This window comes from Trachymyrmex septentrionalis, unplaced genomic scaffold (assembly GCF_001594115.1).
Source record: "Trachymyrmex septentrionalis isolate Tsep2-gDNA-1 unplaced genomic scaffold, Tsep1.0 scaffold37, whole genome shotgun sequence".
In the NCBI taxonomy this organism is placed as follows: domain Eukaryota; kingdom Metazoa; phylum Arthropoda; class Insecta; order Hymenoptera; family Formicidae; genus Trachymyrmex; species Trachymyrmex septentrionalis.
Genome location: NW_017305536.1, coordinates 1768714 through 1789825, shown reverse-complemented (window position 1 = coordinate 1789825; position 21112 = coordinate 1768714). Strand labels below are relative to the sequence as shown.

Genomic DNA, 21112 nt, shown 5'->3' with positions numbered 1-21112 from the left:
ATAAATTATACTCCGTGATATTAATCCAGATAATAATATACGTATTCTATATTGTAACTCAAATTACACTGTATTATAAATTATATCGTATTTGATATAACCACATTTGCCATAATGCGATGTTGGATACACGGCTTGATGATGACGTTTACACTATCATGTCACCTATTCTAGCTAAATTTGTATATTATCTTGATTCGTGCATCTCTGAAATGATTCGGAAATAAGTGACTCATTATTTTGTAAGCTCGTTGAAAAGATTATTTCGCGAAAAGATACGCATCTTCGTACCATCGAGTTTCAGATTTTAAGGGTAGCTGATTGGGGTGAGGCCGGATGACGGAGAAAAATGGGCAGCAATTTTCTTCAAGGGTAGTCCGACGAACGCGAAGTAAGAAAGTCAAATTGTTAGATACGTTCTTAAAATCACAGATAAATCGAAATTGAAGGGAGAAAGGAGAAGAAAATGAGCGCGATGACTCCATTAAGTAATCTAAAAAGGGAAACGAACGATTTCTCACATTTCATTGGATATTAACGTAATTTTCATGAAAATTGCAATTTTTTTTCAGTAGTTACATATATAAATATTATTAATATGCTGCAAATAATTAATTAGTGAACAATTTATTTATTTTTTCAATAATTTATTAAATTAAATATAATTAATTATATTTTTTTAAAGAAATTGAAAAGACATTTTTATAACTTGTAATCAGGATATATACTTAGAGTATCTGATTGTATTTTAGAAAAATACAAAGTCAGTTCATAATCGAGTTGTTCTTCAATTATAAAATTATCTGTCAGTTTCACTCGTGCGATTCATTTTGTGCTACAACTTATTTTCTGTTCGTCTTTCTCTCCCTTTCTTCGTGTCCCATCGTCTCTTTACTTCCCGCATTGAAGGTGACTGATTAAAGAAATCCACGTCAGATGCTCGCATCTTGGACAGAACGCCTGTCAAAAGGTTACGTTAATTGCCTCGCGCTTGATTGATTAACGTTCTGATCCTATTAACTATTGAAAAAGATTAGAGGGAGGCCCTTTCGAGTGTAGATAGATAGTTCCAACGTTACGAAATCTGATTATGTTTCTATCGTGAGATGAAAAATGATTCTTTGCATTTCAGCAGGTACGTTACATGAAATTGTAATAGACTGTGTGGTCCGATAATTATTCATATTACACACAACAATATTAATATGAAATGATTGCTTAGATATTTTCTCGAATTTTTAGGCGTGTTATGAAATAATTATTATTTTAATGTTTTGAAAAGCAACTTTGAATTATTTTTAGATAGTAAATAATTGCGTAATTAATAATATACGCAAAAAGTCAGAGAAATTATTGTCTTCCTGCGTAAAATAGAAATATATATGCACAGTTAACAGTTACATTCTAACATAATCGGTAATACGAACAGAACAATGTAGTCAATGGGAACGACATACTTTGCATGAGAATACAATCAGTGCAGTTCAGCTGGTGCAGGCACGAGGCATATCACTGGGAAATCAGCTTCATAGTGATATGCTCCTACTATATATACCGTGCATATCGACAAGTTAAGTCAACGATTGAGAATAGCAAAACGCGCATGGAAGAGAAGATGTACAAATAGACTCAATTTATCTTACTGGTCTTACAGCGAGCAAGTAATATGTTTTATTATTGTCACATGCAAGAACGGAATCTCATTTCCAGAGAAGCTCTATTTTCTGAAGACTGAAATATTTATGTAGCCGATTTTAATGAACGTAGATATCGTTACCGTAATCGTCGTATTAATAGACAGCGGCAATTAAAACTTGTGAGAAATGATTCCGCCGACATATAGCGATATGCCCCACGTCTGAACTTCATTCAGCGTGTCTGGAGAAGCCTTGAATTCTCGACTCTGCGCGAGTTATGCGAATTGATACCGGTAATTAAAACTTTCCTCGATCGTGCCATGATTGCGCTGTAAACGCGAATCGTACACACACACACACACACACACACACACACACGCACGCACGCACGCACGCACGCACGCACGCACGCACGCACGCACGCACACGTATGTATACATCATACATTCTCAGTATATTCAAGAATAAGTAAATATTACCATCTGCAACTCGATTTTTTAACTCATATAATTTTTACTTCTTAAATACTATCTAATTTAATTTCATAATTTTTAATGCCAGCCAATATCAAGTTAAAATATATTACACACTGAATATTCTTTTTATGAATATCCAAAATAGAATCATTACTTCTAGGTTCTTATACATATCCATTTAATGTAAAGAACTATATATGCACACATGTTTGCGCTAACATACGTTGCAAACTCGCGCGGAACGTTTGAATAATATATTTTCGTGCCTGTGAACGTAGAGGTAGATACTCCGATCATAAATCCAATTATAGGTGGACCTGTACCCGATGACGTCACATCCATCCTATGGCGACCCTTTCCCTTGGTTTCGATCGGATAACAATTACGACCGCCTATATACCACTATGCTCGCCCAGCCATCGATATCTCATGCCTTTCCTTTGCTCCGACACCCCTTTGACAATTGACCAACACTCCAGAAAGGTCTCCCTCGTTTCGCACTTACGAGATCCGTGTCTGCGTTCCGCACCACAAATATGCTTTTGTCGTTGAAAATAATAGCAATATCTTACTATAAATATCATCAATACCATGAAATAGCTTCAAAATCTAAGATTAGCGCGACAACCTTTAAGCTCTTTTTTCAGAGATATTGATTCTGAATAGTTATTGACACTCGCGCATTTTGTGTAACTATTACGGGGTAATTTTCTTACAAGATGTATTCGGATTCAATAAAAATTAGGGATTGTATAGCAATTCAATAATAGATAAATATGGAGGATTATATACCTAATATGACCCATGTAAGGCTTATTCATGATGCATGAAATTGCATAGTGCACGAAATTATTGACGAGACCAGTGAGAATATTAGTTACATGACAATGGGACGGACTTGTCTAAATATAGGCGTGTGCACGAGACTATTGACTAGATTGGCTGCACGATAATAGACACGCTGGATAATGTCTAGTGGTAGAGATGTATAAAATTGCACATGTAACATAATACACGATAATTATGGCAAGATATAACTATTAGGTTGCTCATGTAAATTGTATGTTTATTAACTCGCGACTGTGCACGCGAGCTCTAAATGACCGTGCACAAAAACTCTTTTTTTCGCGGTAAAAGCATATATTATTTTCTAATTTTAGATACCTTTGTAAACATTAGTTTAATTTTATTAAATTAGTTTAATTTTATTAATTATTAAATTAATTTTATTAATTCGTATGTCGAATATACATCTCTTCGTACGTCAATACTGTACAGATGTGTTTCGAATTGCACGAGGAGATTACATTCCGTCAGAGCTGTAATACTTTTTAACTCCGTCGGGACGTCGCGGCTAAGAGCGATAAACCGGCGGAACATCACAAATTGATATTAGCGAGCAATCGAGCACGAAATAAACAATCGCATTTAAACGTACATCTCTGCCACGAGCCGCCACCGTCCATTTGTCAGAGAATATCACATTTTTCCACTCGGCCGGGCACATAGTACCGAGGACTCTGCTCGTCTGTGTGTCGGCCGGGTAGCTGTAGTGTGCGCGCGTGTGTACCATAAAATAAATCGCGGCAAATAAAGGAAGCACCAAGATACAGAGATTCTCTCTCTTTTTCTCTCTCTCTCCCCCCCCCCTCTCCTCCCTCTAATATTCTCTCTCTGTCATTCTCTCTTTCTCTTGCTTTTTCTCTCGTCAGCGAAGTTCTCTCGCACCATCTCGATTCTGTCGACGTCCCGCGAAAGTCGACTCTTCCGACGAGGTCTGAGATACACGAAGAAGTCGATGGAAGGGGCGGGAGAAAGAACCAGGGTGAATCCACCTTCGCATCCTCACTCTTTTACTCTGGGATGGATGTGGTATTGTACTCTCTTACGGTATTTCTAATAACTTCTTCTTCTTCTTCTTCTTCTTCTTCTTCTTCTTCATCCTGCTTCTGCTTCAGGCTCGTCTTCGCTGTCTCTTTCGTCTTATCCACCGTGCCTGTTCTCGTATCGCTGTTCTTATACACCTCCACCCGGTTGCTGCTTTCTCTTCTTCTTCCCCATGTCTGGACTTCACAATACCAGCAGTAATCCGACACCATCGAGCCTCTCCCTCTTTCTCTCGTTCATGTTCCTGCACCAGCCCCCTTGCTTATCGTCTCCAAGTTCCCCCTGAACAATAATTACTCCGCCATATTGTCCGCTATATCGTAAACGAAAGGTTGGAGGTCGAGTAAAACGAACTCGAAGGACGATGGATGGGTGGATGGATAAAGATGGACCGGCGCGGTAGGATCAAGTTTTTAATCACTCTCTAATGTCAGTGGAAAAAAAAAAGAAGAATTCGACTCATGCGCACTCCTCGCCTTTTCCAGGCGAGATATAAGTACCGTCATTTTTTTCGGATTATTTTTCAAGTTTATGAAAAATCGCGCGTGAAAATGGCATTTTAGTGTTTTATATTGATCTTTTTGTACTTGTCCTAAAAATATAATTAAAATAATTTGAATCTTCATTTAGTTTTGTATTAGGTACACATACAGTAATATTTAATGTTTCATTTAATAAGTGTATATTTTTTCTTCTTGCGTTTCTCTTTTCTTCGATTCAATTCGCTGTATGTATATTCTCTCGTAATATTATTAGCAACCTTAACAATTCAAGTTCATTAACGTAGGCTAAATGACGTACTATTTTAGATATTAAATAATTATCTTATGGGCTGTAAAGGTAAAAACTTGAATCGTCTAGCTTAGGTTCACATGTTTGTTCTCATTTGCATTGACATCGACATTGATAACATTCTGCCCAGTATGTAAAAATTAAAATAGGTATGGCCTTGTTGAGACTTTGATGCTATGGTAACCATTTCATGTCTTATTAATCAGTATTATTGAACAATACGATGTCTCAGAACAATCGTTATCGTCTTATTCGCTTGATTTACTTTATGCCTATCCATGAATAACCCGTTATCTTTTTATTCTTGTATCCTTCTTGGTAGTATATTACTTGGTTGAATATTATCCATGAGTAGAAAATGTAACGGAAATGCATTACTTACAATTCATGAATTTATAACATGAATTTATATATTTTTTATTGCATGTACATTTTGTCGTATTTGTGAAACACATATATGCTTATAATTCCTTCGGCACACAATTATATTTGCGAATTCACAACTAAATTGCAAATTCATCATATTGTTATATGATTAACACTTGCTAGCAGAGCGAAGTCAATATTACTTACACGAGTGTGCTTATTCTGTTGGTATTAAATTTTTAAATTGGAACGGAAATAACTCGCGACATAGCAACATCGTTAAAAATGGACGAATGTAACTAAGGAATGACATTGTCTCTACGTAATGTAACACAGTGAAAGCTTTGAAACGTGATGACGAGCATACAATGCTTGCATCGTACTTTGACATATATATAATTCAGAGTGTAGGTGAAGACAGAACGATAATGATAACCCAGGAATAAGACACAATGGGAACGTCTATAGCATCGAGGGTCTGCGCGCGCACCTGTCAGAACCATCGGCCATTCCTGGTCTTCTGTCATGCCTTCTTATTGCAAGGTGTCAGGCCGTTATACACGAGAAAATCGCTCGGCACGACTGTCACTCACTCCTGACGTCTGACCCGACTTCGTTGGCGACCGCCGTGGAGGGTGCAGGAACCTTGCATTTACGACTGGAAGTGCCGGCACGAGCTAAGACACGTGCAGGAATATCTGCAACCGTGAAATCGATATTCCGGAACGACGGGGTTCGCATCCGAGCTTTTACGAGCAGCGACGCAGTAAAATACGGCACACAAAATCGTGCACAGCAAGTTCACCCCACGAGCGCTCGATTGATCGCGTCTAAAACGTACGGTATCCAAGAATTACTTCATCAATGCACACGGAATATTCCCTGTGCAGACAAACAACGTCATGTTAAAATACTTCTGACTTAAGTAATTAGTTGTATAATTTAGTATACTAGCCAAATCCGGAGGATGTACGAATTTTCTGTTAATTCCGTACATACATACATAGATAAAAACATTAATTTCATTGAATAATAATTTTATGTGAGATTAATAATTGTACTTCTAAACTATTAAAATATTATACATTTTATTTAGGAGAAATTATCAGCAAACGATTACGTAAACAGCAATGGATATTACCGTTGTTGGCGCGTTACTACGGTAAAAAATTACAGGTAACCCCATCGCTCGAGTTTCATCCCAGTACGCTGTTTGCAGAGAATTTTCGAATACTCTATCGGCAACGAGCCACCCTTTGCCGTGAACCATCCTTCTTTACCGACTACCTCGAGTAAAACTACCCTTCTCATAGGACACCGACGTCGGTACACTGCAGGGTACGGGATAATTCGCAGGATATTCCTACCTGTTTTATCCTTCCAGCAACTTTACACGTCAAATATTGATATACTTATTCTTATTTACAAGAAATACAAGTTTATTATTTTTTTTTTCAAAGAAATCAATATCGTACACTCTCTTAAATATCATTGTTTTATAATAAATTTATTAGGCGATCGTTAACAAGCTACAAGAGTTTGTCAATCCTATAAATTTTCATTCCAAGAAATTTTGAAAAAATTTGTTTATAGAATTCTTAACAAAAATTGAATTAGAATTGAAATAGAAACTTCTTATTCGATCAATTTGTTGGAGTTAAATTATTCAGAAAATTATTGTAATATATCAATAATCATGTATCTAAATTTTATAGATAATTGATTTTGTTTTATAGCAGTGTCGTGTAAATTTGCTATATAATTATAGCAAATAAATATAAATTTTTAAGTTGTAATATTTTATAACGCCATTACTTGAAATAATACAATAAATGGTGTAATTTCCATTCTCATGCACGGTCGCATTCTTACGTAAGCAGCATGGATTTCAAGTTTTCAGGTCAAGAAAACTTGATGCCCGAGAAGAGTAGCCAATTGTACTGCTGATGAACTACTACGTGATATGGGCTTCTAATACTACAAATTCTATGTAATTGTTGACGAGATACTTTCCTACGTATCGAAAATTTACTAGACGCTTTGATTCGTTGTTCCTATATATGATATGATTATATTTAGCATTCAAAGTATTTTGTGTCATTACTAAATATATTACCAATACTGTAGACCAATAATTACTTGTACTGCTTTGGCCATAAGTATAAAACATACTTTCAATTTATTATATTTTCTTAGAAAAGCCAAAAGAGAACTAACAAATATTAAAATAAATTTTATTTTTTATAATAAAAATGTTTTTTAATGGATTTTTCATTCAGTACAGAACATTTACATTAATTTATGCAATTTATTAAGCTAAAATATTCCAAAAAGTGATAAAAATGAAATTTAGAATATTAATGTGAAATCATTTGTTCGAGTTTTATAAAATAGATATTTGAAAGTACTCTAAATTTTTATGTGGCTAGAATAATTGATTTATCTTTAATAAGAATAGAAAATATAGAATGTAAAATTGATATCGTTAATTGATTTTTATAAAATATTTTTGTATTTGAAAATTTTTCAAATTTTAAAGATTATGTATGATCTGATATTTCCAATCCTATTATTATATAATCCTATTAATTATATTTGATCTTTTTTATTTGTATGGATGGAAAACAAAATTATAAAAATTAAAGGTTGCAAAATAATATGATCATAAAATTTAAACATTGAACAATTAATTTTGAAATATATATTTTTGCATATATGGTTACTCATTTAGCCTTGGCGCCACAGTTTTTCTAAAAAAGAATGCTGTTATTGCATTCTATAAGTTCCATTTGCATCGTGCTGAAAACTGATTTGCTTATTTTTCTTATTTTTTTACTATTAACAAAATCCTTTATTAAAAACTGTAAGATGTTTCATTTTAATAAATGAACTTAAATATTTCGAGAAATAGATAATTAGATTGAGATTTGGTTTTCTTTAGATTGTACAGTTTTAAGAGAAATATATTTTAATTAAAAAAAATTGATCTTGAGTGAGAATGTCATAGTAATAATTGGAAATAGGACCGGAGCATAGAAAAACATTTCTGACATAAAAAACACATTACAAAAATTAGTTTTGCAACAAATTGTTTTAAACAAATTGTTAAATATTGATCATAAAGGGGAACTGATTACGCCAACCGATTCTGCGGGAAAAGTTACAAAAGAAATATGTATAACTTTTTCTCCTATCGTTCTCCGTTATGCAAAAAAAAAAAAATAAAACCAGAATCACGGATTATTGGAATTCGTTCCAACTATGGTTAGACCAGTAAAGTTAATAAAAAAGTAATAAATGAAAGAGATTATGTGTTTTTTTTTGTAATTTTTCTTACAAAATTGATTGGCGTAATCAGTTTCCCTCTACAATTAATATTTAATAATTCGTTTATAAGAATTTATTGCAAAATTAATTTTTGTAATAAATATACTTTTTATGTACGTTTGAAATTAGCGACTTCAATCTCTTTATAGAGAGTTCTATTTCTGTACAAAGATTTATTTTCAGTTTTTTAAATTTTGGAACAATATGATGAGTCTCCAGCCTACTATGAGATGTAGATAACTTTTTTGGTTGAATGACCCTAAAAGATACTTATTAAGTAATATCTTATAATTCTCTTATATACGAAAATTTTATATAGAAAGATTTTGCGTAATAATGAAAATGTAATGAAGGTGCATGTATTTCGCAGAAACCAGTGCATTTAGGAAAACGCATTATATACGTATTATACTGAGATTTTACGCGCGGGATAGTGAATGAGGTCAGACAAATGCAACCACTTAAAATGTAGTCAGCTGAAAATAATTTATAAAAAAGTAGTTTAGAACGAATTTTATAATATTTATTACCTTTAATATTTATTACCATTTTTTTAAACTCGAACATGTTCAGGTATAATGTACGTGAATTCTAATATGTATATAAAAGATACATAAGAGAGTAACATTCGAATTTCGATTGAAATATTGTAGCATAGACCATAACATAATTACTTTAATTACGAATACATAATTAGTAATTTGCCAGTTTGATTTCATCGATAATAGCCATATTAATCGAGTATCAAAATACTATTGCCTGTGGAGTATATATAAACAGCGATTTGGATTTCCATTGAGATGCATGGCACGTTTACTTGGCATATTCACAGTTTTCGTAATATCGAATAAGGGAGAGAGTTACGTTCGAATAAATATAAATAATGTATTAGCTCGAAAGCCTTATCCAATCATCCTGGATGCTGTGAGATGTTTGAAAATCATCGCACGTTTCATCGCTAGAATCTAGGGTCGGTCATCCACAGTGTCGTCTGTAAGTTTCGCATATTCCGCATATTCCGCACATTCCGAAAATCTCCAAGAACTCAAAGGGTCCACGTTAGCGAATCCTTTTCCCATCTGGTATCCGTGGATTGTTTTCGGTCAACCTAGGTAGATCGTAGAAAAACGCGCAGACTCGACGCGCCATATTGAAATTTACATACGTATCCAATGTACATAGGGTGTACCTATCGGCGTGTGTACCTATATTGACGGTGGAGTGGGAAAGGTCTTAGGGTCTCTATTGGATTACAGAACAAGCGGCTAGCACTCAAGCTTCGCAAACCCCCCGTCTTGCTTGGGGCAAAGTAGTTTAGCTTTGGAGTATAGCCTTACCCATCTAGCCTTAGCTTGCCTGTCCATCCGTTACGTTATGTATCCAGGATCCACCCTAACATCGTATATCGCTCTCTTTCTTCTCCCGTTCTTTCGTATCTCCCATCTTCCTTCGTTACTTTCCTGCTCTTTTGTACGTCGCGGCACGTGACTGTCCCACGCAGGTAAAGAAAATAGAGGAGCGGCTTCTTCACCCCAATCTGCTCTTATAGGGCACGTGTGTATACGAGTGAAAATAGCCCATCCTTTCGAATCGTGTGTAGCCTTCCCGGATTTTCACGTGGAGACTTCTTTCTCAATACGCTCTCATAAAGTTGTTACTCTCAAGTTTGCTAACTATTGAATTTTACAAGTGATGAACTACAGCTTCAAATCTTGAAAATAATGCTGTTTTACTGTTTATATTTGTATAACTGTATAATGAATTTAAGTTGGCTTTCATAATTAATTCTTATATTTAAGAATCGACCGTCTTACATATATAGTTTTAAGATGTCACAAATTAATCATAGAGCCATTAGCATCTTAAATCATTAAGATTATCTTCAAATAAGAACAGACTATAAAAATATCGATTCTAGAATATATTCTTTTGAGAGACTCTCTTACATAAATTCTTTTACAATATATTATAAAAAATAAATATTTTTAACAATATGATTGGAAACGAGACTTTTTATATTAAAAGTTGAAATACGAAGCGCCTTACCGGTCCGAGTGTTAAGATGTTGAACTACTATGTAATATACATTTATTTAAATTGAATTAGTAGTCTAAAGGCTTAGGATTTTTAAAAAGAAATTTTGGGGGGATTACTTGTTTCAGATTGATTGTGTGAATCCGATCATTTCATCGCCTCGCAATTTATTTCCGAAAATTATTTCAAGTTTTAAATATTTTTAAATTAATTTAAATTAAATAATAAATTACTTTTTTATATATTTACCATTTGAATTATCAAATTAAAATAATGGGAATAAATTATAATTGTGTTTCTTGTAGTATGAAAATACATATCTTTTTTTTCACTCTTTTCTCTCTCTCTTTCTCTCTCTTTCTTTCTCTCTCTAACATCACGGTGTAGAATTCTTTACTCATGTCTACCATCATTATGTAGACTTCGCAGTTCGCGTCAGCGATTTGAAGCACACGTAGGGCATTTTCGTGCAATTCGTCAGCCGAATGTGCGTCTCGACGTTGTTTCGCGCCGCAGAAATATCATTGCTCGTAGGTAACGAACACCGCGGCATCGTGTTACGTCGTTAAATTAGCGATGCTACTTTCTATTCCGACAGGGAACAAGTTGCCACGGTTGTACCGGATTTACGTTTTGCAGCCAGCGGTAACGGCCGCGCGTATTACATGGTCACTAGCAAACAACGGGTACAACTTGACCCAAATACTCGAAATCGTTCCTGTCTGTCGGACAGAGGCTGGATGGAAGTTGGAGAACATTGGTACACCAACGGCACGGTCGCGGTGTATTCACGTACGTATGTATACTTGCGCCTGGATAGCAGTACGCGGTGTTATTAAAGTAGTAAATTTCACCCTCGCCAGGATATGGATTAGATTTCGCGTATGCTCGCCGGCCCGAAACGACGGTACGTCAGAAAACAAAGTAACGTCCTATTGTTTCAAAGAACAAGAGGGCCAAGCCACTCTGGCGTGCGCCGGCAGGGCTATTATTATATGCCATGTGATACTGGGTCAGCTCGAAGGGACCTGTTAAAAAAAAAGAAGAAAAAAAAAAAGAAAGAATCCGCGTAATGGGGTAATCCATCATCGGGAGGTAACGAAACGGGAAAGAGCCAACGAATACTCCAAATTGCATTCTACAGAAAGGGATTTCAAACGATCGATAAGGTCGCGAGACGATATCAACGTAATACTTGTAATTCCGCTCGTCGTTCTTCGGATTTCTGCCGGTTGTGTTAGTATATCACATAAACTTGGATAGTTTGCGATAGTTTCCGAAGCAAACGCGCGCGCGTGGGAGAGCCCACGGAAATGTTGCCGTGTATATCTGCATACTTAATTATAGTGCGAGTGAGATTCACGTAAATCGGTCACGAGCGAGGAACTGTATTATTAGCTGTACATATTGACTGTATCTTTATCAAGTGTACATTGATTTACACTCGAAAGCAATTTACTATTTACAATATATAAAAATAAATGCATTCATTTTGAAGCAGAATCTGATTGCTTTTAATTCTGATTGAAAATGAACAAATCAGAATTTTCTATTGATCTATTATAATTCTAGTCGAGATAATCAGAATTTCAATTAATATGATCAGAATCTTCAGGTTCGTTCATTTTTAATCAGAAATTTTTCTCAGTGCATAAATTGAATTTATTAAAGTTATGATAGTATCCATTAATGAGAATAAATCTAATTAAATAAGAGAATTCCTATATCCGATCAAAGCAGATCTTAGTGTTTAAATCTGCTGTATGAATTTATATGTACATACATGTATATTATTTGATTTTTCAAACTGCGCATCGAAATCTTTTTCAATCTTAAAACGTATTCATAAGCAGAGCCAAAGTAGTAATATCGATAAGCAATTTAATTTTTTTTGCTAATGAAATATTTATAAAAATATTAATAATAAGATATTAATGAGAATCTTAAATCTGCGAATAATTTTATTCCGAAAAATATTCAGCCAGGGTTTGAATTTAGAACTCTCGAATTTTTTGGACGTCATAACAATTCGATCACCGAGGATTCTAGATTTAAACCCTGGCTGAATATTTTTCGGAATAAAATTATTTGCAGATTTAAAATTCTTATTAACATCTCATCATTAATTATTTGTAGAATCACACAGATATGTATATATAATAAATTCACACACACACAGATGTATTTAAGCTAATATTTAAGTATTAAGATCCGCTTTGACCGCATATAGGAATTCTCTTTTTTAGTTAGATATATTAAAGTTAAAATGTGACAAGTAATATTGCTAAAATGACGTTATGTATTGAGTTTTATGTCATCGAACTATTATTAAACGACGGATGCTTGTGTCCGAAAGTCTATGCTCGAGCAAACTGATTTGAGTTGTAGGGTGAGTTAGTTTATCGGACAAGAAACTGGCGGTAGGCCAGCTCATTAAGAGTAACATTCTTTTTAGCTCGGATCCTCCGAAAGACCATTTTGGTTCACTGAATATATATGCACGCATAATCACTTTTATGATGGTTACGCTCAAGACACACCTTACAGATCAAAGAAAAGGTCATCGGGCAAAACGTCAATTCAACGAGGTCAAATGCATGTTAAACAACGATGTTATTACTTTCACGATGTAAAAGATGATTTCAAATTACACAATAAATCTGTATAATTAGCATAATCTCTGTGTATTTTAGTCTTTTAAAAAATAATTATATTAATTAGCCGCAAAACTATTGACATTGCAAATGTGCAGATAATAATATTCTGTGTGATTCTTTTTATGAATTTAAATTTTTTCTAAACAAGGGATTTAATTAAAAAATTAATTATTAACTTATGTTTAACAAATAAATTAGTTAATTAGCAACTTATTAACGAAGAATAAAAGACTGTATATTTCTCAAAATTATTTTACCTAAAAATGTGTAATAATTAACGTATACATTATCTTAAAATAAAAATTAGTAAAAATGAAAAATTGTATTATTTGAACGCACAAAAAGTATTCATACAATCGAGAAATGTAACTTCTAAGATCAGGAACACTTATAGCTCTTTTGTTTATATTAGAACAGAACGTACTCATTGTATAAAAAATTTCTAATTAATATTTATTCTCTATAAATAAGACTCTTTACAAAACTACTTCCTGTCCGAATATTTTTCGAACTTGTTGTATGTCGTACGATATTTTTGCAAGTGATTCAAGATAGGACAAGTATAGATAACGAGTTTACCTGCGTTTCAAGACAAATTCGCGAAATATCGCGCTCCAATGCGTAACGCAATAGCGGTGTTTAATGTCACGCAACGTCACGCGCTTAATCTACGATCGCGGTATGGTTTATCCTCTTAATGCACACGACGTCTGCTGGAGGTCCTATATAGGGCCCACCACTCGATTCGGGATTAGATAACGGCTGTCTGCTAACACCTACGGTTACTCGCTACGGCGTTATCCGTAATTGGAAACTTCCGTATAATTATCCGCTCACGGCTTCTTGTCCGTCCGAATACGGCGCGGCTGGAGCACGATAAAGCATCCTCGTCCGTTGGCTGTTCCGGTAACCATCATTAATGCGATTCGCTTGGTCGGCTACGAGTGTCGTCGTTTCGAGTGGCCGTACGCCAATGTCGGCGTAACGCCGCGAACGTGCATTCGGTTAAAGCGCTTTTGCGGCCACTATGGCGTAATCGCTGCCACAGGATCCGATTGCGGTTGTTTCGTCGAACTGAGGCACGTAGGTCAGAAGATTCTTGGCACGTTCATAGATTCTATTGATTCTTGGTCATCGCGCTGCGACTTTCGTCGCTAAAATGCGATTGCTTCCTGACATTAATGCAACTAGCGAATGTTAATCCGCTATACAAATCCGCTGCATTACGTACCCGATGTACATAATCACGAATATTCTTTGTTAAATGATAATTTTATCATCAACAATTTAATGTTCGATGTAATAACGTAATCCGCGATGAGTACAATGTGCATGGATTTAAGTACTCGCATGTTTAAATCCACACGATAAACAGTCGAGGAATAACGCGTGATTGAAGAAAATAAAAGGAATTGAGTTTAATCGATGCTAGTGCCACTTAATATACACTCCCAGCGGTGTACGATCGGGAAGCGGATAAAAGGTGCGAGAGCTTTCTCGAGAACGCTGTTAGCCGCGGGCCAGAGAGCGGGATTGAGGTTTTATTGATCTCAACGAAGCTGTATTTTCGAGCAAGCTATAACCCAGACAACACACGACATTGCTTTTTACCAGATTTCTCTTCCCGGCGTTCTAGATTCACGCGTTATCCGCTTCCGTGGGCACAATTTATTCGCGGTCTTTTCACCAGCAGCAGCGACGGCAGCACGGCAACCAATGTCCTTTAGAACGAGCGCGTTCTCCTGCCTATCCATCGAATCCTCGATAAATTCGAGATAACGGCTCATCGCATTCCGTCTTATAACGCGATTTCAACGGTCTATTCTTTCTTCCGCGATCCCATCCGCGTACCAAATCGACCCGGAACAATGACCGTCGAGCGAACGGACGCGAACGGTCGAAGCGAAGGGAACGGTCGAAGCGTTTAATATTGCATTACGTCGCGGCTATACGAAAACATATACTACATACGATATAGCCCTTTCCGCAGGAAGATCGGAGCGGGAGGCATTTTCATTCGCCTCTTACGATAGGGTCCGTTGACGAGAGAGAGGAAATGTCCACGAAACGGAGTAGCATCCGGTCCCCGGTTTCTATATTCCGGTGGCGTTCAGCGATGACCGCCCTCCGATAACGTTTGGACACGTCCAACGGCGGAATTCCCGCCGAAGTCTCCCCCGAATCGACCACCACCACCTCGATATCCAACGTCGGCGTAGCGGCAAGCCGTTATTTCACACCGTGAGGGACAACGGCAAAGAGTTGGTGGAGGGAAGGGGATGGACGACCCTGTGGCACGATGGCGGACGGAAAAATTCTCTCTCGAGCGCTCCTCACCGGCCATTAATTCTATTGTCCTTCCGATCACATGGTATCTATAGTCGGGCTTTGTTCTCCGAGGACCTTACGAAAAAGTTGCGACCGAGCAATTCATTCGAGAGTCGACGGGCTTACCGCGAGATAATAAATCGTACGGCACGGTACGACGCGGTGCGTCGTTTGCCTTTATTGCTCCTCGGTAAGTCGCGCGAAAAAGTAACGCCACGAGTTTTGGGCACGTGCAAGCGTGCGCAATTGCAATACTTACGTCGGCGATCGCGTTTCCGCCACATCGAACGTGTATTTTCTGAATTGCCTTTGCTGCGAATGCTTTTCTCAAACGTCGAAACCGTACACCAGGTGTGGCGAGAAGTAGTAATAGATGTACCGTAATATTGGTGTTATTTAATATAGGTAAATGTTAAAAAGTAATAGATATAGAACAAATGCACTGTGTGTTAAATCTATAATATCAAATTTAACCTAATTTAAATCGCGACCGCTCCTACTGAATATATCGTTTTTATCTTATATAAAAACTGGCTAATTTTGAGACTATACGGTATTAATTTGACGCTATCACATCAAATTGTAACACTATATTTCAAATTTAATCATTGTTTTAGTATAAAATAATAATATATTGTGTAAGAGTGGCAACTTAAATTAGATTAAACTTGATGCTATAGAATATAGATTTAATAGTATGTTTTAAACGATCAAGTTGGATCTTAAGTGCTTAAATAATTCGATGTGAATTTATATATGTAGTCATTTAAATTGCGCGCCGAATTAATTTTTCAGTCTTAAAATGCAAACCCGATTGAATTGCAGTTATAAAAAATAGGATAATGAATAATGCAATTATTGCATATTATTTTTGCAAATACATATCATATTTTATTTTTCGTGACGTTTAAAAATTTAAGCATACGACTTGTACTATTTGCAATAAATTTTGTGAAATTCCAACGAAACATTGATTCTGATACGCTTAACATTTGCAACCGCTGACAGAGAAATGTGCGTTTAAATTCACTTGTAGCAGGTCACCGAGCTGTCAACAGCTGTTTGTTAAAAAAAAAAGCCATCGAAAAGCAATGCCAAGTTTCGGCCACAACAATGTTTCGCGAAAGCTTGAAAAATAAATGAAAATACTGAACATCGGCCAAACACGTTTATGGGAAGTAATGGAAAAAAAAAACGAGTTTAACGGTACGTTTGTGACCTAATTCCCATTTAACATTTTAAAGTACCGCGACTCTTTTAACTTCATTACAAGAACGGTATTTAATTAACGGGAAAAAAATGTTGAATAGTTTCGCCGTAGTTAGTCCCGAAACTTCCTAACGTAGACCAACGTAAGAACCGCGCGCAAGTCGGTTGACTCTTAAAAATGTCCATGGACCGAACATTTGAAAGAACTTTATAAATGCTTTAGCGATTGTACCCTCACACTGTGTCGTGCTGTGCATCATGAATTTTACACGTAAAACTTCATATCTGTGGCCTTCCAACAATAGAAAAACCAGGCAATTTTATGAATAATATAAAAAAATACTCAAATCAAAATTTTTTTCTCTTCTTTTTTTCGGCGTTTTTTTTTTGGCATACATGGCTAATATAAGAAATGTGTATCACTTTATACGCCAATACAGCTGCATAGAAAAGATGGTTTCACGTCACATTTAGTTTAAGGACTTTTAGTACAAAAAATATAGCAAGTTTTTCGTGTTTCTTTGCTGTTCCAGATACATAAGCAAGTAACTGAAGTTTAATCTTTCAAGAAGCCATTAAACACTGTTGAATTAATTCCGCACTTTTTTCTTAGACTAATTGGATGTTCATGAAATATTTACATTATTCTCAATTTGGAACGACGGGATAGCGAAAATAGTGGAATCGCGGAATTAGCGAACGATCCGTCGAGAAAAGTTGCCATCACCATGCTATTCTTCTTCCATTTCCACCAATCAATTTCCTTCGTTGTCGCGCGCGCTCACCCTTTCTACCCAGCCGAGTCAATTTAATTCTGATTAATTACATTTTAATTAATACAAACGCGTTTTCCGAACAACCTTAGGCCGCATCTGCGGATCAAGGGAGGAAACGGTACGGCTTCTTTTTACGCTTACTTCTTTGCTTTTATCTCGAATGAAATCGAGGCGGGCTTGTCTCGGAAATCCGAATGAGAAAGACGAGTGACTCTTCAATCCGGAGTCGGGTTTTTCCTGCCATAGCGGATTAATGGAAAATAATGGCCAGCAACACAGAATTGCGGGATCGAGGAATCTCGTTATTTTCCTGTCGGAAACCCGTCATTCATATTTATTTGTGACAGAACTGTTCCGGTACAAATATGCTGAATTCTGTCCGATAATTGCCTGAACACGACGACTACAACCGTTTCGTATCGTGTCATTTGTAATTTTTCTGCTGTCACCGTTAAAGACAGAAGTTATATATCTATCAAAGTTAAATTGAGATAAATTTAATAAATGCGATTTAATCAGGAATTTCTATCGCGTGAATAACTGAATTGAGGATTTGACTCTGGTTCGAGATTGTACGCTCGAGAGCAAGAGGAGAAATTGGAGAAAGAAGCAAATCCCAGTTGAAAATCTATTGATAGATTGCTGGATGGAAAAGAGAACAGCGGTGACAATTGCGATATTACTTTAATTATCGAGAAATTATGGAGATTGTCACGATTTTCACTTCGAAATTTCTCCAAATCTGATGAATTGATAATTGTATAATATGATATGCATGAAATTTGTTTATCGTGTCAATTGTGGCTGCGTGACTGACAAAAGAAGCTAAATAATCGTGGATCTTCATGTTACGCAATTGTACTTTACTGTGAATCTGCTGCATCTCATTTCGTTTTACTGTATCTTGCGTGTAACCAGATTAAACGCGAAATACGTTGCTTCATATCTGCGCAATTGCTGGTGTGCGCTTTCAAGTGCACTCATCTCTTGTTTCTTGCATTAGTGAATTTCTCCGTACAACTTGTAGATAAAATCACGTTATAACGATATTCCAAAGTTGAAAGCTCCGTGCTGTACTAATAATTGTTCATAGCGGATGTCCGCCGCTTCTCTCTTCGGAGGCGGACGATCTTCTTTATCTCGGCTACGCGAGCGGCATAGTCGGTTATCGTAGAAGAAAACGCATGCGGCAACTGCTCCACCTCGAGATTTCTCCGGACGGAGAGACGCGGAAAAACATTCTCACAAAGAAACTCATCGTCTTGCAGCTGCAGGTAACGTTGGCGGTCTGCCGTGGTGCCTGCCTAAGATAATGTTAATATCCAGCTCGGTTTTGTAATTGGCAATTATTTTAGCTTACTCCGCTCTTTGTTCTCCGACGTTATCCCAGCGACGGTGCTCGCTTGGATTCCCCGAAGAATCCTCGAATGTGCCTGCAGCTGCGCCCTTTACGCAATCACTTCGGGGCTAAGCCGCCGTCGCCGACTCGTATCCCCGGCGGCCTGGAACTTCTCTTAACGCGAAACGTACGTCCCATTTTCCGTTGAATCTCTTGCCACCGCACCGACGCGACGTACGCCGAGAAAATTCGGGATTTTCCAGGGAGACTCTTCCACCGGAGACTTATGGTAACGGGACGAATATTTTCGCGGACGTTATCGCAAACGGCGACGTTCGTTCGTTGCGAGCGACGCGTGTCCACCCACAAGGAAGACGGATAGTCAAAAGCGGCATCGGGCATCACGATGGGCGCGTAATTTTAACGGTAAATGCGAGGCGTGGCTTCCGGAAACGCTTTCGCGTTACGGCGGCGTGCGCTATCGAGGACAGGCATAAATCCTGATGCCTCGACCGGCCTCGAGCAGCCCTCGACCGGCCGCGAATGAGCGTGTGGAAACGGATCTCTCTGCGGCGTACGCGCTTACAAAAGCGGAAAGGTTATTAACGAGCCTAGATTAAACCCGATAACACGCCGCGGCGATATCTTTTGGCTCATGGCGATGCACGAGGCGCCCTTTGCCGGCGCCACCGCTGCACACCCTCGTTATCCATTTTCGCCGTTAACGTTTAATGCATTCCCCGAGCGGGACTGGCGCGCCTCATGCCAGTCGCAGCAAGGCAGGCTTGGCTCCACAAATTTTGCAAAACACCGATATAAATCGTTTGATAACGCGCATGGCCCTAGGCGTCGATATATACAACGTGGGAGTCGACGGCAGCCAGGTGGAGCAGAGAGTACGAGGGATACGGGGAACAGGGAATGAGAGAAAGAGGGTGGGTCAGCTGGAAATTTGGCGATACGCCAGGCGGCACCGACGACGCTACGAAGTGCGCACTCCGGCACCAGCCGGTGCATCGCGTCGCTCGGCCGACCGAACGTGTCGGATGACGTAGCCGATATCGCTAATTGCAAAAACTACCACCACGGAACATCGCCCACGGTATCCGCACCGTACTTTTTAACCCGCGCTAACCCGTGCGCGTCGCGTCCAGTTTTGAATTCGATGCTATCGCAGGTAATTTAGACGTTTCTTTTAACGCGAAACCGCAACGCCAGCAATGTCACGTGTCAATGTACGGAATTTCGTGAAAACTTTTCTAATATTCACGCCGGTCCTTTAGACATGTTTTCGACTGACACGGCTGTGTATTCGACGATATAGCGAGAATATTTTGACGTCACTTTCAATTAATATGGATATAAAAAAGGAAGACAGACAGACAGACAGACACACACACACACACACACGCGCGCGCGCAGAGAGAGAGAGAGAGAGAGAGAGAAATGTACGAATATATAATAAAAAGATTTAAAATTTTTCAGCCCGTGAAAATTCATACCAGTGCGATGAAAAAATATGAAAGTATCGCAAAATGTATCGGACATTCAAACGAATAATAATACATTTTTTAAGAGAATATTAAATAAAATAGAGAAATTGTGACTAAAAGTATTAAAATTAATTCATTCAAATAAATTTACGCTCGTTACGTACAGCGTGAATTTCAATCTTTGAAATGGCAAAAAATCCGCGATGATCAAGAGGTTCCGTGAAGAAATGTTTCCAAGGTCTGTGCAGTGGCGCGGACACTTACGGCAATTAAGCATTTCTCCTACAGGGATCCACAAACTCCCCGGGAAAAAACTAAATAAATAGAGGACCGCGGTAGTTCGTCTTGCACGGAGTCAGCCGCGAAGGACGAGGTCGATGTGGATACGCGACGGTTGGTAGTGCCAGGAGCCTGTGCAAACACAAAAGCTCACGGCTGAAGATAAACAGTGAGACTGTAAGCTGCAACATACCTTCGGGCATTGCACGGATAGAGGTAGGAAGAGCTGCAGAAGGAGAGAAATACACGGACATTGTGAGCCTCTTTCGAAGGAACCGGGGGGAGGAAGTAAGACGCGCGAAGGAAACCCTGGCGAAAAGAGCTACCTATAACGTTGACACCTATACCTAACAGCCAAAGGCACCCCCGCCTCTTCCGGAGGTCCTCTGTAAACTTACGACATTAGACCGTCTGCGGAATAAACTCTCGTCTTAACGGCGAAAGTATACATGACGCATAATCCACTTTGTTTTTCCGCTGCGGCTTGTGCGCGATTTTTGCGTAACGTGGGA

General features: G+C 37.7%; 1 protein-coding gene across 1 annotated transcript in view; it reads right to left on the bottom strand.

The window, feature by feature from the left end:
- The window catches only part of LOC108750630 (teneurin-a), a 487296-nt gene that overhangs the window by 350642 nt on the left and 115542 nt on the right, over positions 1–21112 (bottom strand). The window lies entirely within an intron of this gene.